Source organism: Geospiza fortis, unplaced genomic scaffold (genome assembly GCF_000277835.1).
Source record: "Geospiza fortis unplaced genomic scaffold, GeoFor_1.0 scaffold237, whole genome shotgun sequence".
In the NCBI taxonomy this organism is placed as follows: domain Eukaryota; kingdom Metazoa; phylum Chordata; class Aves; order Passeriformes; family Thraupidae; genus Geospiza; species Geospiza fortis.
The window spans coordinates 8,024,015-8,049,813 of record NW_005054319.1 but is presented as its reverse complement, the minus strand read 5'-3'; positions in this window follow the sequence as shown (position 1 = coordinate 8,049,813).

Genomic DNA, 25,799 nt, shown 5'->3' with positions numbered 1-25,799 from the left:
ATAGTCTGCAGTCCTGACACAGCACATGGAGGTGATGAGGATGGGTAAACCTGTGTCCATCTGCTGAGAAGGAATTTAAGTGTGGTTGTAGAACCTCTAAGATGAGGTGACACTGCTGTTGGGGAGACAGACTAGTCATCATCAGTGTGCTGGTTGTAGCAGCATTTGGCTGCTAGCACATCAAAAGAAACTGTATATCAAGCATAATCAAGTATCTAATTAAAAATATTCAATAAATTAAGACTTTCAGCTCCAGTGATAGCTAACTTCCCTAAATGAAAGGCTTGAGATAAAAAAAAATTATCCTGATATAGAAAATGTACCATGCTTTTCAACACACTATTGAAACCATTCCTTGCCCTTTCAGTAAAATGTAGTCTACAGAACACCCCATATTTTTCCTTTTCTCCATTTTAGCACTGACAGGTGGATAATAGAAATGTTCTGGACAGTCAGAGAGCTGCTGGAGATGACATATGAGAAGGTGAGTGAGCAGCTCTGTTCCTTCATGACAGATCTTCTCTGCAGGACCAAGAGGCAGATTTAAACTCCCTGCTGAGGGGTCCTGGCCAGGAAAGCTATTTGAGAGTATCTACTGCTCAGTATTCAGCACATCAGCAAACCCAGTTGTTTCCTATTCATTCTGGAAGAGGGAGAATGACTGCTCCACACTTCCCTGGGTTTGCAGGTTCGTATCTATTCAGGGCCAAAGTGACATCAGCACAAACTCTGTCAGGTTTGTTTTTGTGAGTTGTCTGAGCACAGGCAGTTCTTTGGTGAAATTACTGCTTTTCAGCTGCTTGTCTCAAGTCTCACTTTCAAAATTTGCCTGTTTTCCCAGAAGATCACTGCTGGAGTACCTTTGAGGAGGGCCTAGCTTCTGGTCGTCTGTGTAACAGCTGAGATCAAAGAACTTTTACATGTGCTCACTTTTAAGCATCACTGAATCCAGAGCTGGGCAGGGAGAGGCAAGGAGAAGAGAAGACAACTCTGGAAGACTGAGGCAGCTGATCCAGTGCTGGAAAAATGTTCCCAGGTGTCTTTCCAAGGAGCAAAATCTGACAGTGTGGCCGTTTCCTGCTCCTGGAAAAGCTCCCTGAGTGTCCAGCACAGAGCCACATGCCGTCACTATCTGGCCTTGGATCACCAAGGTGAGATTCCCTCTGTTTCAGTATTGTGAACATGCCTAGAAACACACAACACATTTTTTGTGTAAAGCCTGGGCATAAACCTCTATCCTAAACATGGCTAAAAGTGGCTTAGGAAGGTTTTTCACATGTGGCAATGCCCTGGGCAGTAACCTGGCCCGGGCTGTGCCCAGCCACCAGTCAGGGCTGGGTGGCTGCAGGCAGCATGGGGCACTGGCTGGGCCCAGACCAGCTCTCCAGCTTGGCATAACATCCTCTCTGAAGGTGTGGAAGAGGTTTGGAGAGGCTGCAGAGCTGTGCAGTGTGGTGGTGTTCACAAGGGTCCCACGACGAGGGAAGAGATGAGAATCTTGACTCCATGTTTCAGAAGGCTGATTTATTATTTTATTATATATATACTATATTAAAAGAAAATTATATACTAAAACTATACTAAAAGAATAGAAGAAAGGATTTCATCAGAAGGCTTGAAAGGAATAGAAAGGAACAGAATGCAATGATGATAAAATCTTGTGACTGACCAGACAGTCTGAGACAGCTGGGCTGCGATTGGCCATTAATTAGAAACAACCAACATGAGACCAATCACAGATCCACCTGTTGCATTCCACAGCAGCAGATAACCATTGTTTACATTTTGTTCCTGAAGCCTCTCAGCTTCTCAGGAGAAAAATCCTGGCAAAAGGATTTTTCAGAAAATATCATGGCTACAGTGCAGGGAAGTGGGGAGGGACACAGAGCTCTTGGGTGGTGTTTGTGCCCACAGAGAGCTGTGCCTGTGCCCTTGAGCCCAGGTGTGCTCATGCAGAGCCCCAGGTGTGGGCACAAAGCTCTGGCACTTTGTGGCACTGGGGTACACCTGATTTATCTGACCGTGCAGGGGGCACCAGGCCATGTGTTTGTGGCTATTGCTGCTTTTGTTGGAAAAGCAGAACTGTCGTGCCTCATTTGGGTAATGCCTTGCAAGCCTCAAATTTTACATGAAATCCGTGGTGAAAAGCAGTGCAAAATTCTGTGCTTGAGTGTATCCTGTGCCCTAGAAACTGTTAAACCCTTTCATGTAGTGACAGGAGGTTAGCATATCTGCAGAGAGAGGGAGACTGCTGCTGGGTTAGCAATAGATTAGTTGATGTAAAAAGCTAAAGGTCTTCTCTGTGTGTTTTAACCTCCTAAAGCCAGTTGGAAGTTGGGATATATAATCTAAAAGAACTGGAACAAGTGTTTAATAGCCCAAAGGCAAGGGTCAAAATAAAAAAAAATTCAAACCCTCTAGCATCATGATGTTTCAAAGAAGATGGGGAAATAAGATTCCCGAGTGCCAGCAAACAAACGTGGAGGATAACAGAATGTGCTGTGTAGGAGAGTGAATTCTGTGCCCCAGCTACAGGGCAGAGGGTTTAACTTACAACTGATGTGTCCAAGAAAGAGAAATTAGGGGACTTCTAGGTTTTGAGTCCAGTAAATGCTAAGGAAATGTGTTTAGCTAATGCATCTCTGTTACAGAAACAGTCCCAATGCTGTTTTCAGCTGTAGACAATGGGCACAATTATGATCTGTTAAAACAAGACCCAAAGCAGGATCTTTGATGCTTTCTGATCTATCCCCATCAGGCTGGAAAGGACAAAGCAGTTGCACTTGGGTGCAGACATTTGGGCAACCTGTCTACCTTTAGCTTTTGATACGTTGATTCTGTGACTTATAAAAGAAATTGGTCTTATTTTTTATTTGGAGCATTCCCACTTCATCAATTCTGTGTTGGCAGAATTGATGGGAAGGGAATGAGAATTCTTCTGGCTGCGTGTGTTTCACCCAACAGTGGATATTTGGTACCACCCAAGGTTTTCTCCAAATCTAAACTAGGTTAGTCCTGTACCTCCTGAGCAGACAGGCTGGCTCAGCACAGTAAAGTCTGAACTTGTCATATTTGATAAGACCTGAGCTTGTTGCAATATGAAATAAAGCTTAATGAGTAGGGGGTGTTGCTTTCCAACCAAATGGGGACACTTTTCCCTTCTTGGGCATAATCCTTTATTATACCAGCAGAATTATGGTACAAAGTGCATTTAATTTCCCACACATAATGAAGGCAAGCACTCATGACAACTTGCGATGGCTCTTTGGCAAGTAAATATTTAATTTTTGAATGAATATTATTGTTGTTAGAAGATACAGAACTAATTATTCCCTGGGTGTTATAACAAAATTAAAGAAGCACAACCATGGTGGACTTGTACAATGCATTTGTAACTGCAGCAAGAGAGGGGAAAAAGAAAAATTTCTTTAGGGAGAGGCAATGTTTTGCACAATTCCTGTGAAAAAGGTGATCCCATGTATAGGATGAACTCTATGAAGAATCTGGGCACAGGAGGTTGAGTTTTGTGAACATTCACTCTATGGCTTATATCAGCATTTGCAAAAGCTGCAATGAATATTTGCACTTGAAATCAAATGAATTATCAAGGGTGCAGATGTAGAATTTCATTGAGATATTCTATGCAGTCACTACAATACACCCAGGTTTTGAAGCATCTAGATCTCAGGATGCTATATGAGCAGAATAGGGTGATACAGCTCATTGCATCTGCAGAAGGTCTCATGAAATGCAAAATAAATAGCTGAAAGAAATATTCTTACTAGGGGAAAAATGAGGCTTCAATGTGTGTCATAAATTTAGCTAACAGAACCCTGAGCAGGGATACTGGTTATAGATTGCAACACCACCCCCACCTCTGCTCCAGCAGCAACTAAATCTTCCTTCCTTTTCAGAAAAGTCCTCTTAAAACAACCCCATTCCAGCACTAATGCTGACATCCTGATCCTGCTGCTGTGCAGGAGCATTCTCAAGGTCACTGCAGTCTCTAAAAACTCTTGGTGATGCCAGTTGGAATGTGGGGATGGAGAATGTGATGTTGGTGTAAACCACCATGGCACGAGGGAGACAGGCTGAATGCACAGGATGTGCCATTGCTCTTTTCATGAAGACAACAAACCTTCCAGGTGCATTTCCAATGACAGGATAAAACCTTGGGAATCCTGAGGAGCAGGATAATGAGACCCTCATGACATCCAGTGAGGTAAAACACAGCCAGTCCTGCCCTGGGGACACGTCAGCCTCGTGGGCTGGGGACTGAGAGCTCAGGGAGCTCTGCAGAGAGGACCTGGGGCACTGCAGGTGTGTTTAAGGTGGTGACACCTGCCTGTCACCTGTTTTGGGCTGTTCAGGTGTGGCCACAGGTCAGACACTGCACTCAGCACCTGTGAGGCTGCAGCTCCAGGTGGACACCGTGGGTTTGGTGTGTCCCTGGGCCACAGAGAGGTCACCAAAGATGGACACTGTGGGTTTGGTGTCCCTGGGCCACAGAGAGGTCACCAAAGATGGACACTGTGGGTTTGGTGTCCCTGGGCCACAGAGAGGTCACCAAGGGGAGCAAGTCCAGCAGAAAGTCAATGGGTGCTCAGGAGAGGGCAGCACGTGGTGTTTCAGGAGAGGCTCTGAGGCTGGGTTTGTTTATCCTGGAGGAGATAAGGGGGAATCTAATCCCTGTCTACCATTAATGGAAAAGGAAGGATAGGTGATGGATTCAGACTCTGCCACAGTGTGCAAGGCAGTGGTCATGCATTGCAGCAAGGGAAATTCCTCCTGTTTGTATATGGGGAAAAATCCTCAGAATAAGGGTTATGCAGCACAGGAACCATACTGGGGAGGCTGTGGGCTCTCCATCCTTGAGATTTATCAGAAGAGATCTGGAAAGGCCCTCAACAACCTCCCTTAGCATAGAAGTAGTCCCAGCTTTAAACAGGAGGCTGAACTGGAAGCTTTCATAGATCCCTTCTCACCTCAGTTATCCTCTGATTCTCTGAATTTATTTCAGGAGGCTGCTAATACCTGTGAAATTTGGTCCTACCATGAAGAAATGGTTGTTAGTATGGCACTCCATCCTTCAGTAAATATGTTCCATGTGGATATTTATAGTCCTGCCTGCTCCCTTCAGTGAGAACAGGACGTTCTTCCTCCCATAAGCTCTGTGCAGCTGCCAGGAGAGATGGTGGAAGCCTTTCCTCCCCTCACCTACTGTGGATGTTCATTGGTTTCAGTTCCACAGCCCCTGCAATATCCAAGGATCTGTGTAAGTGTTTGAAAGGATCTAATTTAAAAAGATAACTGTCTCTTCTAGGCAGTGCTGGTACCCGTGGGTGAGTTTGATTGGCTTGCAGACCATGTGTTAGTTTTGGGGACAAGAATAAAAAGAGGAAAAAGCCAGTTCCCATCTGCTCACTGAGCTGCTCCTATCCCTGGGGACACACAGCTCGTGTCCTGGAGCTCTCTGACAGCACTGTGGGGTGGTTCCAGGCAGATGTGGGGGTGACCTGCTCCCCTCCCTCTCCCTGCCCTTCCTGGTATCCCTGTGTCCATCCTGGAGCAGTGCCCAGGACACCCTTGGAGCCCCCTGGATCCTGGAGCCTTGGGGCTGAAATAGAAGGGAATTGCTTGGACACAAAAACGCTTCCATCAGGTGCACCTGGTATTTGTGAGAACTGTTCCCTGGTGATGAGTCTGGTACAGAGCAACAAGAAATTCTCAGGAAGGTTGGATTTCAATGGGGATGACTGTTTTTCCCTGCCAGCTGTTTCTCTCTTAGCTGTGTTCTCTCTAATGAAATTGCCCATTCAGTGCTGGGTTTGTAATTTAAACTGAGTGCTATAGATTAACAGTTGTTGCCGCTTTATTATTGAAATGAGAGTCATGAGATCAATTTAACTGTTCCTGGCTTCATTATTTGCTTAAGACAATAGACTTATCTCCGCATATTCTATTGCTTTGTGGGTATTTTTAGCTTAATTATCATAGATATTAGCAACAATCAACAAAGATTTCTTAGGTGCAAGTGCTTGCTCCTTGGAACACTAGATTTTTATAGATTTTGTACTTTTAACTTGTCTTCCTCTTTTGTAGTCAATCCAGTCTGCTCTCAGAAAAAAGCAACCAAACAGGAACAACAGCAAAAGGACAACAATCCAACTCACTTTGCAAATACTTAAATGTTTTCTTAGTAGTTTATTTTCAGAATTAAATGGTGAAGGTTGTGTCTTCTGTTATACATGTAGTTAAATATTCTGACAATTGAGCCTGTGTAGGTACAAGGGGGACTTCAGCTGTTTTGGAGGGGTGGGGCGTTTAAAATCGTTCAGGATAAATTGAAAGCTTACTTTGATGGGAGCTTTCAGTAAGGCCTGACTGATTCCAGGTTTCCCTTGCTTAGCAGAGCACCAAAAGCCAAGCCAGGCCTTTGCCCCAGGGTTTGTGGGGCAGCAGGTTTGTCCCTCCCAGCCTGGCCAAGCAGCGCCACAGGTCCCCAGGCAGAGGTTGGTGCCTCCAGAGAAAGGAGGTAGAGTTAGGGTCATTCCAGCTGGAAAAACAGAGCCTCTGGTATTGCCAACAAAGTTTAAAAAATATCTCTCAGTATGACTTCCTAGACTCCTAAGTCCTACATTCACCTATAATTGGATTAATGTCCCCCAGCTGGCTTAGAGCAGGGGGAGGAGGTGTCAGGAAGTGTCAGCTCTTGGTCCACTGAATGCACAGAGATTTGGATCCTGGCATGAGTTAAAGGTTCTTGAACAATTTTATGTGGAATGTGTAAACAAAGGTCTGTCTGGTGGGTTGAAGGATAGCTGGACACCCCAGCAGAGCAAAGAAACCCATCTGCAGTGTTGTTTACACCACCTCTTCCATTTAAAATATAGCAGGAAAAAGTCTTATTAACATTTCTTAAGAGTGTTAGTAAAAGGACTAGACAGCTTCCTGCATTTGAAGCGTCAAAAAAGCAATAAAGCAATTTTAGTACCTAGTTTCTTATAACATAAATATGTTTATCTTCCAGTCAACATTTTGCTAACCATCTAGATTATCTCTAGATACACTAATCATAATTTCTGAAAACCTCTTAGACTGCTTTCAAACTGCATCCCTCACAAGATAATATTCTGTTTTTCTTTTTTAAATAAGCAGAATTATCCTTATGTCACAAGATTTTGTACCTCATTCTCTCTCTGTATTTCCTGCTTTTCTCCTTCTCCCCAAACAGGTGAGACAGTAGGAAAGCAGGGCTAATTTTATATCCATTTTAACAGATGACAGACTAGTAAAATCTAGTGGAGATGCTGTGGGTGCTCTGTTCTAGCATTGCACCTCAAATCTTGTAGGACTTAGGTGGTTGGATATTCTGCTGCGTTCAGGCTAAAGTGTTTTGCATAAGGATGCAAAGAATAATTAAAAATGAATACACAAAATCAGGTTCAATGCCCCTTCCATTGGAGTGTGCTCTTAATTGCCTTACTTTTAACTTATTGGTTCAGAATTTGGATATCCTTCTGGAAAGGTGAGCTTTGGCATGGGTCCTTGTCAAATGAAGCCTTCCTGGCTGAATTTGTGATGTCCAGAAGTCACTCACAGGCAGGAGTTGAAGTACACATGTGGCTTTTTCCTTGATTGGTTTCTGTGCAGGCGAGACAGAGGGATGCCAGATTGTGTCCATGAGCCAAATACTGGGTTTGGTGCCTAATCCCAAGAATCCAGAGGGGATGCAGGTGGGAGCTGGGGCCCAGCAGATGTGGCTGTCCCCACATCTGGATGCTGAGCAGTGCCACACCGCAGTGGTGGCTTGTCGCAGACATCTTTTATGAAAAAATCTTTTCTTTAGGATTTTTCCTCCTGAGAAGCTGAGAGGCCTCAGGAACAAAATGTAAACATTGACTATCTGCTGCTGTGGAATGCAACAGGTGGATCTGTGATTGGTCTCATGTGGTTGTTTCTAATTAATGGCCAATCACAGCCCAGCTTGGACTCTCTGTCCAAGCCACAAACATTTGTTATCATTCTTTCTTTTTCTATTCTTAGCTAGCCTTCTGAAGAAATCCTTTCTTCTATTCTTTTAGTATAGTTTTAATGTAATATATATGATAAAATAATAAATCAACCTCCTGAAACACGGAGTCAGATCCTCAACTCTTCCCTCAACCTGAGACCCCTGTGAACGTGGTCACAGTGCCTGTCCCCTTCCCCTGGCATGGCTGCACACACAGCTCCTCTGCAGGCTGCCACCACTGCTTTTCACATTCCCCATCATTTTGCCTGCAGTAGAGAGTCTCTCTTCTTGAAAATAACAACAACAACCAAGATTTAATGAGGAGATTTAGCTTTCCTTTGATAAGACCATGGCTGTAATAGAGTTTGCCTGCCTGAATAGTCCCATGGCACAGGCAGAAATTCCAATATTTCCTTCTTTAGCATTATTTGACCAACTAAAAATTCAAGCCAAGGATTGCTTGCATTGAGAGAATACAAATGGGTTTTTTCTCAATATCAGAACAAAGAGATGCACACATAACTGTAGGTGGTATGGAAATAAGTGTTTGTGAGTCTATAACAGCAGGATATAAATTGCTCCCAAATGATTGTTATTTTTTACCATGCCAGTTTAGCATCTCTCCCAGTTCTGAGAGATGCTAAAGGAGACTTTTCAAGCAGAAGCTTCCAGTGAGACGGTGGGGTCTGCACAAAATAACTGCAGACCAGAAAAATTGAAAAAATATGTATTTAAGTAAATAATGCTTTATGGAGCAAGTGCTGCAGTGAGCTAATATTCACCCCACCTGAGGTGGCTCTGCAATTCACTCCACACTGTACAGAGTGACCTTGTGTCTCCCAGATTTTCTGTTCCCATCTCCTGGCATGCTGTTCCTCTGCTGTGCTGGCCATGGTTGCTGCCCTTCAGTCTCACCTTGGAGCAGATTAGTAGAAACTTGGTGTGTGTCCACTGTGCATCTCTCCTTTCTTCAGTTGTTTTGTTGTAGCCATGACTTTGCTTCTTGACATAAATATCCTGCAAGTTACTAACCTGTCTTCCATCATCTGAAGGCAAATTTTTCATCTAGACTCTCTGAGGATGTCTAAAAGGAGTTCCAAAGGCTCTGTGTGCTGGGAGAAGGTGGCTCTTTGCACGGCACAGAATTTTTGGGAGCAGCACTAACTCATTCACACCTTGGTCAAATTAGCATTGACTAAGGAGGTGACAGAAACAAAAGACTTTCTCTTACAGCCATAATTCAAACTCTGGCACTCACTGATTTGGATAAAAAGCTTTGTTTTTGTAGTAAATGCTCTCCTGCAAGAACCCACTGTTCAACAAGGTAAATACTGATTTAGAACTTCAAATTCAGTCCATGGTCTGAGCTTAAAGCAAGTAATTTCTGTACTACTAATTTGATTTCATCTGCCATGAGTACAGACCCCTCTTAATTCCTTACTGTGATTCCTCTCAGGTTATATCTCACATGGTGGGGTTTTGAACACCACATTTTTATACAGAACATAGATTAGGACTGTACAATGAGATATGTTGATGCCACTGTGTGATAATATTTGATCTGTATGGATATTTTTGTTCTTTTTATGGTGCATGGGTTGTGTGAACTGGAATAGAGCCTAGCAGCAAGAACCTGACATGCAGTCCTGTCCCACACAGCCAGAAACCTCAGTCAGGGGGAAAACTGTGCTCTTTGCACCCAGCAAAGTCAGGCTACAAGAGGGGACACACAGTGGGTCCTAACTCAGCTGGCCCCAGTGGAGGAATGGAGAACTTGGAGAACATGAAAGAGTTGTTGTCTCTTGTTAGCAATCCCTTAGTGCACACCCTCCTCCATTCTTACTCACAGTCTGCTCTGGTTGTGTTGGGACAGGAGATTTTCCATGTAATTAGGTGAGGCAGAAGGAGAAGAGGATGCCTACTGGTAATTTGAGTGTAGGTACAATGAGATTAACAGTGTGGGACAGCTGGGGTGGAAAGCCAGGTGTGATTATTTTCCATTAGCCAAGCATTCCTCTTCCCTGATGAGAGTGGCTATTGCATGGCTCCTGCCAGATCCAAGGAAAACACATCTGTCCTCTTTGTCCAGGCAGTTTGTAATGTGCTCTGGGATTTTCTGAGGTGAGAAGAGTGTTTGTCACTGCTGTTCAGCTGAGAAATGTTTTAGGAAACAATTACCATCTGCCTACTGCCTGAAGAGCAAGAAAACCAATAAGTTCTGGTAAGGTAATGACCACAAATTCAGGTCACAGGTTTTCAATCAAACCTTGATTGAGATGAGGAAACCATGAGGGACCATTTAACATGACAGTAACTCCAATTACAGCAGCTTCAATATCCAGCTGAAGCCAATGGCTCTTCTATTTCCCTCTTGTAGCAGCATCCTCACCAAGATGATCTCTGCTCCCTCAGCTTTCCTGCAGTGAGGATCCTTTGTCCCCAGTGATTCATGGATGGGACAGTGCTCTGTGGGACAGAAGTTTTGCTCCTGTGATTTATCATCCAAACCACTGCCAATTGCTGCAGTCTCAAGGCTCCTTCTGCAAGGACAAAGGACTCAGCCTTTGGTCTCACAAATATATTTGCTCACTGGAACTGGGTTATTATCCCATAAAACCTTTCATCCTGTTAATGAAGGGAGCATGAAGCATGTCAAATAGACAGTAATTGATATAAGCTGAATGCTTCAGCCTGGCCTGATAGGGAATGTTCCAGCCTACTTTATTTTCACAACTATCATCCTAAAAAATATTTATGGATGGGTGGATTTTCCTACTATTTCTAAGGCTGAGGAGTAGGTGGCTAGTACAATCCTACCCATTTGTTTTCAAATAACTATTCATCATTGGATGGCTTTCTCAAAAGGATATAGAAACATCCTTTGCTCAGGATGGCAGAGAAAGCCAAGAAAATAACAGCATGTTTGTTTTTGCCTGGCTCATTTATTGCTTACAGTTTGTCTGTGCATTTAGGAAGACAAGGTGAATTTAAATGCAAAGCAGCAGAGAAATCCACTGAGAGGAAGATAAAAGAGTCTGAAACCATTACAGACAAGTGGAATAATTGATGGTAGGAATCTGAAAAGTGCATATGAGGCTTAATGACATCTTGTCTTATTTTTGGGATGGTCATTTTCAATTGCCAACATTTGGGTATGGCTGGAATAGGGTACAACCATGCAGCTTCTGCTTATCAGGAGAGAAGAATTCCAGAGGCTCAGAGCACTGAGAGCTCAGAGCAGCCCCAGCTATCCCTGTGCTTGCTGCTCTGCTTCTGACCTCAGAGAATGCTCTGTGCAGAAAGCCTTGGGTCTTCTCAGAGTGCTGTGTGCTTATCTGATCTTCCACACAGCACTCTGAGAAGAAATGGGGATGAGAAAAGCCAAGTGGTTCTCTAAGTTTCTAATTTGGAGCCCCATGCCAGCACCAAATGCCATCTCCGGCCCTCTGGCCACCCCCTATCCAGCAGCAGCTACTTACACATTGCAGGGAAGTTATTCCTACAAGCTGATTATGAGAACAGATCAGGAGGTGTTAAAATGGGTGTAGTTACTGTGCTTTACCAGTGCAGGAGGTCTGGTCCTCTGACCTGAGCTCTTTGGGTGTCCTGAGGTTAAAGCACTGATTTCACTGTGGTGGAAAAGTACAGCAGCAACAGTTTTAGAACTACTCCAAGTGACAAAGAGCTGTTGTTCATTGCAAAACTTTCTGTTGCAGGTCATAAAGCTCAAGTGAAGAAATGCTTTCTCAGGTGATTGTTCACTTTTTGCTGCTAATTTTCAATATTAAGAATCATCTTGGCCATGGTTAATAATGTTGAGTGATGTGCTGGTCCATCCAATGGGAGAAGATGCAGGAGGTTCAATGACTTGGAGTAAGCTGAAAAAATGAAGGGGAAGAGCTGAACCAACCAGAACTTTACAAATTCACCTTATGATAATGAATACCTGCTCCCTTCCTTCTCAGAGGAATCAATTCCATTTTTCCGTCCCGAGGGGCAAAGAAAATACCAGTCCAATGGACTGTTAGTGTGGGTTGGCTGAAACTGCAAAGAAAGAAAAATTGTCCAAGTGTCCATGTGAGAGCAAGAGCAGCTCCCATTCTGCATCTCAATGGCAGCAGAAAATGCCCAGCAATTCTGCAGCAGATTACAGGGTCACATCTCTCATTACTGTGGGATATGCAGAAGGCAGAGTATGTAACTACAGATACCACAGTCCTGTCTGCTTCTCAAAATACTCCTTTCATTGCCTTTTTCTTCCTTTATTTTTAATAGCAATGGAATATGCTGAACTGCAAATGCTGGTGCTTGCTGTATTTTTCCTCATCCCTGGAGTTATATATTCATTTCCATCCTGTAAAAATAACCTGTTTATTCCATTTCTAAGTCCTGCATGAGATGGTTCTCATTTTCCCTGTTCCCTGTGGTTTTATCACAACTGCCTGCCCACCTGTGTGCTTTGTCTCAGCTACAGAGTTTTCCTTCTCCAGAAAGCTGCCAGGCACTTCTCTCCAGCAGCAGAGAAATGATGGTCAGTGCACAAGTCTCTGTGTTGGATTAATTGCAAGCCTCCCTACTAATTTCAGGGAAAGCAGTAGAGTGTCCTAACTTATGCTGGGTGATTTGGGAGCTCCTTAGTTTCTCTGCTTGTCTCCAGTCAGTTGAAATAGATGATTGTATGCTCTGTGCTCCCACCTCCACACACCTCCTGCATCTCACCCACCCTGGTCCCTGCAGGCTGTGCCAGCCCAGCCCATCTGCTGAGGGGGCTGCAGCCCTCAGCAGGGACCAGCAGAGTCTCAGCAGCAACCAGGCTGCTCACCAGTGCCAGGGGGTGGGCAAACAGTGCTGTTGTACCAGAGCAGACTGAGCATGGGTGGCCAGAAAAATCCACTTTCCACTCAAAAACGTTCTGAAGCCCAGGGATATGTCATTAAGGGGTGGTGGGATTCTCTATAGGATGGCCAAGCATGTCTCAGCCCCATGGTGGCCATAAGTTGGAGCTGGAGGCTGGGCTGGCTATGCCCACTTGGCAAGCTACCTGCTCTTCCATAGCTGTTCCATTCTTTGGTTTCCAAAAATAAATGTAATTTTATTACCCCCTGCCTTATCATTGCTTTATTATTTTCCATTCAGAGCCTGCAAAATTGAATTAGTGAGCATCCCCTAAATCTGCCACTCCTCACACAGCTCTGGTCTCTTCTGAACTCAACCAGAACCATCAGCTCTCAGGCAGGCATGTGCAGATGGATCCCTGGAGCATCTGTGGGACACATTTATGAGTAATTACCTATCATCTAGAAGGTTACAGAGCAGCAGCTTAAGTGTGACCTGCCTTCTGCATTGATATCCAAGTCAAGACTAAGAAACATCTCTAGCAGATGGGAAAGCTCTCCAGCCTCTCAAAGCTTCTCCAAGATGGATGATTTACTATCTAACACCTCTCAGAGCAATGAGAGCTTATCCAACACAGTTCCTCCTAGATCTTCTTATTCTGCCTTCTTTATTCCATAAGGAACCCAATCAACGTTCACCAAAACATTGAATGAGACACTAGCCAGCAGAAGGGATTTTTTTTTGACCTATTTTGTGACCTATTTTTTATTTGTATGCTGCTAGGAAGTTGCATGCCTGGTTTTGACACTCTGTGTATGCCACACACAGAAATGTTTCCTGAACAGTTTATGCCAGAACCAGTCAGTCCCTGGGCTAACTCTGTGTTCACTCTGATTATTTGCTGCTCTCAGAGCAGGACTGTCCCACACAAGGCAGGCAAGTGCCACAGTCTCTCTCTGACCTGCAGGACAATGTTGGAACCCTCTCCATGAGCCTCACCAGGAGCTTCACACGCATCTCAACAAATTTACTCCTCTATCTCTAATATCCTTTTTTGTACCACTCTGGCAGAGAATGGAAATATCAGCTTAGCTTCGTTTGGCTTTGCTGGTTTTGCAGATTCAAGCTGGATGCTGATCTGAAATGTCCTTTAGCGTGGAAAACACAGCTGCTGTGAGTGGAGGAAATTATGTAACCAGCTGAGAGAGTTTGTGGTGTTTCAAGGGGCTCCTCTAGACAGAAAAGGTGTTTGTGGCTCCTGGGGCTGGACATGCACATTGCTCACTGCCCCTGCCTTCACTCTGAGCTGGCTTCAATCCACACCTACACTTTGCTGTTGGCTTCTCCCAGCTGCAAAGAGAAGTCATCCAGATGGAAATCACTTGTTTGCTTCTCTGTGAACAAAACCAAATCCTTTTGGGGAGTTTCCATCCAGCCATCTAAAAGCTTGGCACAAATTTGGAAGTACAGAGGAATTTCTTGAACTGCAACTTTCTAACAACCTTTTTCAAAACTTAGAGGTTGAGTTTGGCCTGAGCTTTAGAAAATACCCAGGTAAAAACTTGTTAGGTGCAAACTGTTTCCCTTTCCTTTAAACCAACATGAAAAAAAAGAAGGAAAAGCTGAGTTTCAGTTCTACAAACAGCTCAGCACTGGCTCCATGGCTCCACTCCAAGACCTCTTTGCCTCTTCCCTTTCTACCTGGAGTGCCTTAAGACCACACATTCAGAGATTTTGGGGAAATTTATGAAGAACAAGTGCTATGGAAATCTTATCTCATCATTTTGGGGATTTTTTTTTCTTTAAATTAATCAAACAGTTAAACCAAACCAGGCATTTGCAATATCAAAATTAAACACATTTTAGGGATGGTGATATTCATGGGAAGCAAAACCTATAGGAAATATATGAAATCTCTCCAACTGTAACCCCTAGTTTTTCCCTCATGTCATGAAGTCATTGTTTCTTTAGAATTTCCCAAATGTGTCCAGAGTAAAAGCAGTGCCTTGCAGTGGGTTTGACACTATTTTTGCCACAGTCAAAGTGAAAGCTCCCATTGTCAGCAGCAAAACCCTGGAGGGAATGTGCCAGCCAGGAGAGATTAAATGTTCTTTGTATCGTACAACAAAAAGCATTGTAAGGTTGATTACAATAAAAGCTTTCCAAAGTGGCAGCACTGGGTTCCTTCTCCCTTTTTTTCTTCCTTTAAGCTGTTATAAAAAGAAATAACATTTCAGCAAAGTGAATGGCCATTCAGTGCTCAGGATAAAATGTACATTCCTTTTTCAGGGACAGACAGTGACCACTGCAGTCCCTGGAGCTGAGTCTCTGGCAGAAGGCTGTGCTGCTGCCTTGGAAATGGCAAAAATTACCTTGAACATACCCTGGTGTTGCTTTGAGGTTGGACAGGTTTGTGTCAAACTTCCCAGTCTGTCCAGAAGGCAGTTTCATTAATGTCACAGCAATCTGATAGGGGTGACACAACTTCTGGACAGTGTCTATTTGTTTGTAATATGCCTGGTTTAAAGTCAGAACACTGAGAAATAGAAGTAATCCCAAATATGCTCACTGCAATTTGAAAAACTTTTAGACACCTTCAAGCAGCTAGAATTTCTCAAAGCCCCGCTGAGCTCTGGTAAATCCTGTCCTGTCAGTGGGTAAGACCTTGTTTTCCTGGGACAGACCAGTGAGAGGGAATCCCAGCCTCTGCTGAGAGCATTCACAATGGTGCAAAAGTACAGAAATGAGTGCCACAGACCACTTATTCCTTTTCATTTGACTTCAAGAAATTAAGTAATTAAATGAAATCTGCTTTTCTTTATCTGGGGAATCCAAAGTGAAAGTCAGAAAATGAAAACTAAAACAGTGTTCTGCCCTGTTGAAATTAAACACATGACCTGCAATTCTCAGCCATCACCAGCACACCTTGTGTTAATGCAGCTCTCTGCTTATCCAATTAGGAAAGAATGGGGCAACAAACAAGATCTCATCAAGGTGATGGGCCAGGAAATATCTGATCTGAATTTTCTCCACAGAAAACCATTCTAACTGATATGAAGGCATCCCTGCATTTGTGGTAACTGCATTTTCTGTGAGCAAATCATCCTGATAGAAATTTCCCAGCTATCTTTTTTAGGAATAATAGGGTCATGATAATGCAGTGCCTTGAAGAGAGCCTGGAAAGATTAGGCATGCTTGCTTTGAAAAGATTAGCCATGCTTGTTTGGAAAAGGAGGGGTCATGATAAAAATAATGACTGCTTTATCTAAACATCTCAGAAATCTGTAATTGTGGTTTTGTACAAGGGTGGACAGATATTTGTTATTAAAATGACAAGTTCAAACTCATAAAAGGGAAAGGAAATTTTACAAGATTTGACACTATTCCATGATTAGCAAGACAAGGGAGAAGTGACAAAGGTGGCACTGAACATCTGCAAGTCTGGAGAGCAAATGTTCCCAAATAGAAAGGAATGAGTCAAACCTCTCTGTGTGCAAATGCCATAAAGACCCAAAATGCCCCAAAGCTGTGTGGGTTTAGTACTATTTCTTTTTCAGACAGCTGAGCACCAACAAGCCCAGGCCTCACATAAACCCACCCAGTTCACAGGCAGGGCAGGGGAGAGGCCATCTGGTTCATCCTCCTCCAAAGAAATCACTGATGATCCTGATGTTTCTTCAGCCTGTCTGTCAGCAGGGCTCACACACACATGTGAGCACTTCACCTTTCCGTTGGAATCAGCACCCTCCATTTGCCTGGTGTAATTAATCAGAATTGTGCTTATTAACTCTTGCAGTAGTATACTGACATTGAGGATGCTGGATAGGACAGGTTATTTCCTCCCTTCGTGCTCCCACTAGGGACAAATCCATCTTCCAGATTTTTAGGTGTTCATTGAGCCCACCACCATTTCTAGCTGCCTGTAGATTTTTTTCTTTTTTTGTTACCCTACATCATCATTGCCAGCTCCTAAACCAGACCAGCAATACACAAATATTTCCTTCACTAAGAGCGCTTCAGGTTTGATCATCAGCTCAGGTGGCATCACTTTATGATCAGGGAGGTCAAAATCACCCTCTAGAGCCATGAATTTCTCAAGCTGGCTGTGGTGATGTGTCCCAGGTGATGAGGGAAGGACAGGGAGGGGCCACAGGAGCAGGACTGAGCTCTCGTGGGGCTCCTAAGGGAGCAATCAGGGCACTCAGCTGTGATGTGCGCTCAGAAATGTGAGTTCTCCCTAACAGGAGCAGGACTGAGCTCTTGTGGGGCTCCTAAGGGAGCAATCAGGGCACTCAGCTGCTGTAGTGGACTCAGAAATCTGAATTCTCCCTGACAGGTGGGAGAAGCTGTTCTTGGTGAAGGGCCTGTAGTGTATTTAAGGAAGGGTGGTGGATGGAAGCTTGGCTCATTACCATGTGCTCAGGTGGGAGAACTCCCCCAGGCTGGCTGGGGGAAGCAATCCAGCCCCTAGATCTGCTCTGGAGTGCTTCTTTCTGACCTGTTGCCTCCATGTTGTCATCCTTTGCTGCTAATTACGCTCTTCGTGCTTCTGGGAGCTGCTGTGTGGGTTTGGCAGAGGAGGCAGACTCAATATTCATCCTTTATGAGTTATGTGGTGCCAGCCATGCTGGGGGAACTGTTTGCAGAAGAAAACTTTTTGATTTTTTTTCCCCAACTTTAATGGTTTATGAATAATAGGCAAAAGAATTTGTGCTTCAACTTTTCCATCGTTGCCTCCCTGTGAATGAATCCAAGCGGTGCCCCAGCTGGACAACTGCCAAGGTATGGATCTGTTTCTCACTGGAGCTCTGGCTGTGTTTCATCTTTGATATTCTGGTGGAGCAAATAACAACATTTGCAATTCTCTTTCAATGCAGCAAAGTGAATCAGCAATGTAGTTCTGCAGGTTTTCCTGGATGGTGCAAAGTGCCTGATTCCCTGGGGAGGCAGTGTGGGATGGGATCCCTGTTTGTGCTTTTCAAATGCCTCACTGTAAATCTTTGCATTGTGTGTTTGTGGGGTCCTGCTGGGTCTCTGCTGGAGGATGATTTTGGCAAGGCTCTGCTTTGAAGGCTGGGCAGGTCACAGAGTGTTCTGTGTGTGTGACTGAGTTCATCTGACTGAACAACGAGTGGCCACAAGCAGTGCTCGCTTTGGGCTGCCTCTCCTTACCCCGTGGCCTGGCTCAGCTGCAGCTGCACTAATTACCAAGGATTAGGAACAGGCCTGCCCTTAACAGGCCACAGCTGTGTCTAATAAGGATGAGTGCTATAAAAGAGTGGGTGAGCTGGGTGAGGAGGGAGTTGGAGTTTTTTGGTTGTGCTGTGAAGAAGAAGAAGGAGCCAGTGTTGTGAGGAGCTGCCCATGAGAAATCACTGAGAAGGTATGGGAGCTTTGCAGTAAGATGTCAACACTTCCTCTGAATCTGTATGTGTGCTATCAGCACCACAGGGCAGGGCCTCACCACCTCTCCTCAGCAAACCTCTGGTGTATTTTAATATGCATTTATCTTTCCCGTGCTGTTTCTGATGAATCCAAAGGAAATGGTATCAATGTGCAGCTTTCTAGACGGAATCTATTATTGCTTTTCTGAGTAGCTCTCTCTGCCAGCATTGCTGGGAAGCTCTGGTTCCATGGTGTGAGCTTTGTCCCATTGCACAGCCCTTGCTGCTTGCCATGATTTGTTTCAGAGCCTGCAGCGAAATGTGGCACACTGGGGGGCTGGTGTTCCTACACTGCAGTGTAGTGTTTCTTTTAGATATATGAGGATTTTAGCTGTAAACATAGGTATATGATATATTTGTGAAAGCATAATTACACAATGCCCAGTGCTGGGCACAGCTGCAATCAATCTTCTGAAAATCTTTGAAGATTTAACCTATGATCACTCCATTTAACTCTTCCAAACTTCTGTCTTGTGTTGCCCCTCATTTCTCCCATGAAAGAGTAATGAAGTCCCAAGGCATGTTGGCTTGGGGTTTGGGTGCAGACTGTGTCCAGAGCAGAGGAGATCTGTGAGTAGGTGAGAGAGCTCTGTGGAACACTGCTTCCAGTGAGCTCTGGGATCCTCAATAGCTGGGCCTTTTATAGCAGCCCCCTACCTTTGTCAAGGGCCACATCCAGCAGGGCTTTCTGTGGAGAGAGCTGCTGTTCCTGTGCTGTTGTCTCCATGGGGGGAGCACCATTCCCTGGTTAATTGCTGCCCACATTCAGGAGGTCTGGCTGCATTTACAGGTACAGCAACTTTTCCAGCTTCCCCAGTCACAAACTCACCTTGACAGGCTCTACCACCCCCAGACCACCAAAGGTTCAGCACCAGCTCTGGTGTTTTCCCCAGGAGAGGCATTTTCTTTGGCCAGCCAGCAAATGGTGCTGTTGTGCTGGATGGAGGCAAAGGGGAGCAGCCTGTGAGAGCTGCTCAGGGCTCAGAGCAGCCCAGCCCTGCTGCAGGGAACCTGTCCTGGACATCACCCAGCCAGCCTTGGAAGGGACTGCACTGAGGAGCAGATCCCTCTCTGCTTCTGGAGTTAGCTTGGTGCTTTTTTGTCACGCTTGCCTGTGAGTGATGATTTCCATAAATTTGCCTGGAGGGTGTTTTGGTCTTATTTATCATGAGATGTGTTATTGCCTGCTTGCTGAAATCCTTTGTGGCACCAGTATGACAACAAATGCAGCACTTCTGATGGAAAACTGAATGGTCTTGTGTTGTCACTGAATCTTTAAACTGAAAGGTTTGGGTGGGTTTTGTTTTTTGTTTTGTTGTTTTGTTTTGGTTTTTTTTAATGACTGCATAAAAAGAACTGTAGATAAAAATGTTTGTTTTGGGGGACAGCTGAATCTGGTTGAGCTGGACTCCTTGGGTGGCTCTGTGCCACAAGCATTGTGCAATTGCTCCAAACCTGGAGCTGCTGTTACAGCAGAGCCTCTGCAATGGCCACAGACAAAAATTAGGGCTCTGCTCTCTTATAGCTGCTCAAAATCGTTACCATTTATTGCTCTTCCATGAATATTTTTAGTGGGAAAGCCAGATTCAGCCCCCTGCTCTGTTTAATTCCTGCCTGTGGGTGCCCTGTGGGATGTGTCTGGGGCTGCTGCTGGGAGCCCAGCCCTGCTCAGAGGCAGGAGCTGCTGCCACCTCCCCACATCACATTAAATGGGCCCTGTCCCACGGGGCTGGGGTGGTGAGAGGTAGGTGTGTCATCTTTCATGTAATTAAGATAAGGCTGTAAGTATTTAAATATTGATTTTAATGAGGAAAAAAATCCATTTACTTAAATACCTTAGGTGGTGGTTTTTTCCTTCAAATATTTAAGGACAGTAGATGATGCCTTTGATTTCAATGAGACTGGATAACTTGGGGGGCATTTAGCACTTAGGTTATGGAAATAATTTCTTACCTCTGGTGGCAGCAGTGATAGCATGGCAGTGGTTCCTCCAGAGCTCCAGGTCTTTAAATAAGAGTATTGATGAACTTCATCAATAAAGTGTGAGTGTGTCTAGTAAGAGTTTAGGTTGGAACAGTTTCATGTTTTTCATTCCCTGTCTCTAATTTACTTTGAATCTGCCCTCAGCTGATTGTGTTCTGTGCAATAAATAAGTTCAAATAATGATTATGCAGTTAATACACAAAGACTTACTGCTATGTGTAAACTAGGATGATATTAATACTGAGATAATGCTGACTTGGAGTGTAGCTGCTATATCTACAGCTGTATCTGAGAAAAGTGTAACATAAGATGCCTAACACAAGATCAAAGGCAGGAGCTTATCCCTGAGTGCTCTTATTAAATATATTTCACACAAGTCAGTTCTCAAATTTATTTTTCAATAGAGAAAATTTTCCCTTACTGATTTTATTAAATTATTCAGTAGATGTGGACACCCAAGATAATCTCACTCATCCAAACCATGTTTCATGCAGAGAACACACTGCTGGCACTGGTCCCTTTTCCAGCAAGACACTTGCAGTAGGAAATCCTGTATCTACTCATTGTGGTTTTGATTCCTCCAGGATTTTCTATAAGTACACCAATGTCTTCAGCCTCAGTCAGTGCTGATAGAAAACCCTGGGGAATTCAGATGAATTGGCATTTTGTGAGGGGCTGAGACACAACATGAGAAGGGTTTATGTCCTTCAGAGCCACCAGAGAACTCAGAGCTGACTGTTGTGAATCTGGCTGGGGATGCAAATGAATTCCAGCCATGAGATGTGATAGGTCTGTGCAGAGTGCCAGGTTTATCTGTTTTATCTCCCTCCATGGCCCATCTTCACTGCAGTGGAAGGAAACATTCCCTCCTCCCTGCAGAGTAATCTGATGCCAGGTCTCTCTGTGACACTCTAGTTTGCCTCTGTAAGAAAGGGAGAATAAATGAATAAATACCCTTTAATCCCTTTCACCTTAAACATAAACACAAATCCCTTTACCTTACCTTAAACATAAACCCCTTTACCTTACCTTAAACTCCTATATTAATGTTCAGGCTACAATTATTGAAAATGTTGTTTCCAACGTTAAAATTTTTAATAAAACAGAAATAGGAGAATTAGTACAGTACCCGTGAGCAGAACTGTCCCTGCTTCAGCCATACTTAGGACTGAGCTCTCAATTGTCTTCTGTCTTATTCTGTGAAGGAGAATTCTTAAATCATCACAGTCCTTGTCATGATAATTGAAGGATCTCTGAGGTAGGAATGGCAAAATAAAATAAGCTGCACATTATGGCAACATACTTGTTGTATGTTTTTAATTCAAAAAGTGGATTTGATTGCCTGAAATGCTTTCACCAGGTCTCCATATCACTGAGTACCGAGATGGGAGGGATTTTTTTATTTTTAATTTCTATTTTGTAACCTGTGTAGGTTTTGTTTCTCCTGGTACAAGTTGTTTGTAGTGAACACAAGCCATCTGCACAGTAACCTGTGAGTTCCCTAACCCAGCCCGGACAGTGCAGGTGGATTTAGAGGCACCTGTGTCACTATGGAGGTAGCACCACCATTCCAGCTAACTGCAGGATCCCAGCACCCACATGGAAATCAATCCATGGCAGCAATAAACCCGGGCACCTGTGGGTGGCATTATTGGCCTGCTTTTCATTGCTCTGCAGGACGAGGAGCAGCTCCCGACCTGCAGAAGCAAGCATTGGTACAAATGGAAATGAATGATGCGTAGAAGTTCAACTTCTGACAAATTCCTTTCTTTGCAACACGGGGCTTTTGGAGAGGGAAACACTATGACTGCTTTGTACTCCAGTTTCTGCCTGGTTATTAAAAGCTGCATGAGGGAGTAGAGCAGGCTGGAGTGCTTCAGGAAAGCTGTTTGCACTTGCAAGGAGCACTGAGATACCTCTATTCACAAAGAATATATCTGAGTGTCTGTAAAGCCTACCTACATCTGAAATAGGTCCCAAAGGTTATTTTGTCCAAAGGAGTGAGTGCATCCAGGCCAGGCAGAGCCACAGAGCTCTCTCCTGCTGTTTGGGGTGCTCTGTCAGCCAGACCTCCTCACTCTCCTCCCACTGTGGTGAGAGGTTTCCCCAGACCCTTCCCCACCTCCTCCTCTCTGTGACCCAGACCGTGTGTCCTGCAATATCATCTGCAGGAATAAACCCAGCTCCATCTCTCTGCTGGCATTTCCCACTGCCTGACCCACATTCAAGAGAATATCTAAGTATTTCTGACACTTGTCAGAGCTCTGGAGCTGCCAGCTCCATGGAGCTGCAGACAGGTTAATCTGTATTCCCACCTTGCTGCTTTACCAGACCAGCATGGACACGATGCTGTCTGTGGGGTTGAAGCCTTGTCCCTGACCAAGAATTTAATTTGGATGCTTCTATTTGGCCAATATCTAAATCTTGCTGATTCCTGCTGCACAATACTGCCCCCACATTCATATATAAAAACAGGGGCTGAAATGCTGTTTTATCATATTTCAATTAGTGGAGGAATTGTTCTTCTCACCTTGGTGACTGCCTTAATCACAGGTGTTGGGGAGCCTCTGCAAAGGCGATTTCCTCTGCTCTGTGCCCCTGACAATGTCCCTGACTCTCTATTCCTTCCCTGCTTGTCCCTTCCCAGTCAGGTCAGGGATCAGTGAGCAATTCCCATTCGCAGCACTGCTCATGGCGCTGCCCCCTTCTCCTCCTCCCCACGATCCTTTTTACTCCTCTTGAGTTACCAGCTCTCACCTGGGCCCTGCTAAAACCCTTAAAAGTGCAGCTGCTCAATGCTGAGAGATGGATCTTGGAGGTTTTCCTGCTCTCAGCAGGAGCTCTCTCTATCCAAACTCTCCTCCCAGCCTCTTCTCCCCTTATCAAAGTGTTCCAAAAGTGCATTTGGCAGTGGGTGGGCAGGCAGTGCCTGGGGGCTCCCTACCCCATCAGCATCTCCTCTCTGCTGGCGTTATGGGCCCTGTCTGTTCCACAGCAGGCTTTAGTTCTTGTCTCACTGAGCCCTTTTGATGTTCTCTACTTGTTTGTCACTCTGAAGGATGGAATTTGGGTTTGGGTCTAAGGTTTTTGGATGCTGCAATAATACAGACAATTTGTGGTCATGTTCACAGGGGTGCCAGGACAAGGGAAGAGATGAGAATCTTGACTCATGTTTCAGAAGGCTGCTTTATTATTTTATGATATATATTATATTAAAAGAAAATGATATATTGAACTGTACTAAAAGAATAGTAGAAAGGATTTCATCAGAAGGCTAGCAAGGAAAGCAAAAGAATGCAATGATAATAAAATCTTGTGACTGACCAGAGTCCGAGACAGCTGGACTGTGATTGGCCATTAATAAAAAACAACCACATGAGACCAATCAAAGATGCACCTGTTGCATTCCACAGCAGCAGATAACCAATGTTTACATTTTGTTTCTGAGGCCTCTCATCTTCTCAGGAGAAAAAAATCCTAATGAAGGATTTTTCAGAAAATATCATGGCGGCAATAATTAACTGCAGCTCTGCGTCTGACGCTGCATAAATGATTTATCCCTTTCACTGATACATCCCTGAACACTTTGCTGTGGCCAGAGCCTGCTCTTGGCTTTGTGCTCGTGACCTACCCACTCCAGTCACAGCAGGCATTGTTAGCAAGAACTCTGCAGTCTTGTTGCTGTTGTTTCACTACCAAGGCAATTTGTGGTGCAGTGAGATGATAGGAGTGGACAGGTTTTAGCTCTGTTTACAATGACTGTGTTTAACAGGAACTCAAAAAAGTTGGCACTGCTGACAAAAGGCATAAAAGCAAAAGAAATCATGTTTGATTGTTTGTGAGAGGGAATGTGATTTCATCTCTTTCATTGACATTAAACTTGGGGGGTGTGGGGAAAGTACAAGTTCTCCTGCCAGAAATTAAAACTATCATTTAATTCCTTTTTTGGCAGGCTATTGTTCTTCAAAGTTGATGTCCAGATCTTAGATTTGAATTAAGAGGGAGAAGTGAGAATTCTGAAAACAGCACTAAAGGATCTAACAGGGACTATCACAAGCTTTCACTCTGATAAACAGGAAGAGATAGCAATCTTAGAAAAAAATCTCACTTGTGACTTATTTTCTTTTCAATGCTTAAGGCTGCATTTGACTTTATTAGCAAAATAGGATGAAGTTAAACCCTAACCCATCCTCAGTGAAATCTGTGATTACTTCCAGTAACCATTAAGGGTCTTTGAAAGCCTCTTAGGTGAGATTTGAGCCTCAGACACTTCACTGAGGCCCTGGAACTTGGAGCACACTAAACCTGCGTTCCCCCACAGACAGCAGGGTGATTGCTTCTAGCAGGGGCTGAATTGCCCTCTGTAGATGGCTCTGCTCATTGATTAACCCCTGCCCTGATTGTGTTCTTTATGGCCCTGAAGTTTGGTGGATGGATGTGAAATACCAGGACTGGGGGCACAAACACCAGCCTGGTGCTGCTTCTCAGCAGGTACCCACTTAACCCACCCATGGTTTAAAGCAATGAGGATTCTGCTGATGTGGGTTTGCTGTGGGGATGGATGTTCCAGGCTTCCTCACGTCCCTTTGCACAAGGTTTGATTCAACATTTGGAAGGAAGAGCTTGGGAAGTCTCTCGCGTGCTTGCATCTCCCAGCTGAGATCCTTTCTTTAACAGCCCCATCCTCAACAACCAGCACAAGCCTTGAGATCAGTTTCAGAGGAGAATAAAAGAAAAAAGGTTACCTTAATATATAACTTCCCTTTTTAATTTTTGGTGCCTGCAGAGGCAGTTTTGAATTCCTATTCTAACTCAGTGTAGGTTTTTTGGTGCTGTGGTGATCCTTTTCTCAAGCTTCAGCAAAGAGCAGTGTCTCACACCAGGCACAGTGACAGGGCCTGGAACATCTCATGTTTGTGCTGCCTTTGGAGCCTGAAATGTCTCCAGCCTAGAGGAGGTAAGCAAAGGCTGCATTACAGCTTCTCCACAGTTGTTTTGAAAAATCTTTTCAGTTTTTTTTTCCCCCTGTGTTTCAAGGTCAGAAAAAAAAAAAGCTCTGAAATATGAATCAAAGTCTTAAGCTCCAGCCTTAGGAAAGAAAGATGCTATAATAAACAAAGCTGTATGAAATGAAGGATTGTGAGAGGCTCAGAGGTCTGTCTCTCCTGCTATAAAACCTCCTTTATTCCTGTGGCTCCTACATGGACTCTACTCCTCCAATTTTCCTCATTGCTTCAGTGCTTCATAGCTTTCCTTAAGTCTCTCCCCCTCAGGCTTGGGCTCAATTTGTCATTGTCCTTGCATCATCTTCACAGCAATGATTTCTCACCCTGATTTATTTAGTATTTTGCAAACCTCTGCATTAGAACAAAAGAGTGAAGAGACTTCAAGGAGATGATAAATTGTTTTTTTTTTCTTCAGAGCCCTGGTTCTCATCTTGGTAAAATGACATTTCTCCCTGGCAATGAACTCCTTCATTGCTGAATTCCATGTTTGGATCTGCAGCAGTGGCTGAGGGATGC